Here is a 580-nt window from a genome sequence, read left to right as displayed (position 1 = left end):
GGTCAATATTTTGTTCTAAGCCAGTATGGCATTCAGAGTATCAATCTCAAGAACTCCTTTCTTCTGATTTGTCCCATTGTTCACAGGATTCCTTTCAGAAGTGTACATGAATTGGTTATTTGCAACCATTTTAATGAGCTCTTGAGCTTCTGTAGGCGTCTTCTTTAGATGAAGAGATCCTCCAGCAGAGCTATCCAAAGACATCTTGGACAGTTCAGACAGACCATCATAGAAAATACCTATGATACTCCATTCAGAAAGCATGTCAGAGGGACACTTTCTGATCAATTGTTTGTATCTTTCCCAAGCTTCATAGAGGGATTCTCCATCCTTCTGTCTAAAGGTTTGGACTTCCACTCTAAGCTTACTCAATTTTTGAGGTGGAAAGAACTTTGCCAAGAAGGCATTGACTAGCTTTTCCCAAGAGTTCAGGCTGTCTTTAGGTTGTAAGTCCAACCATATTCTAGCTCTGTCTCTTACAGCAAAAGGGAATAGCATAAGTCTGTAGACCTCAGGGTCAACCCCATTAGTCTTGACAGTGTCACAGATTTGCAAGAACTCAGCTAAAAACTGATGAGGA

At 40.7% G+C, this 580-nt stretch overlaps 1 non-coding gene across 1 annotated transcript; it reads left to right on the top strand.

Annotated features, from left to right (window-relative positions):
- Positions 1–258: 258 nt before the first annotated feature.
- On the top strand, positions 259–366 carry LOC130964097 (small nucleolar RNA R71). The gene has a single exon (XR_009080206.1). It is a non-coding gene; the product is annotated as a small nucleolar RNA R71 (small nucleolar RNA).
- The last annotated feature ends 214 nt before the right edge of the window (positions 367–580 follow it).

This window comes from Arachis stenosperma, chromosome 2, assembly GCF_014773155.1.
Source record: "Arachis stenosperma cultivar V10309 chromosome 2, arast.V10309.gnm1.PFL2, whole genome shotgun sequence".
NCBI lineage: Eukaryota > Viridiplantae > Streptophyta > Magnoliopsida > Fabales > Fabaceae > Arachis > Arachis stenosperma.
This window is presented reverse-complemented; position numbering and strand designations above follow the sequence as displayed.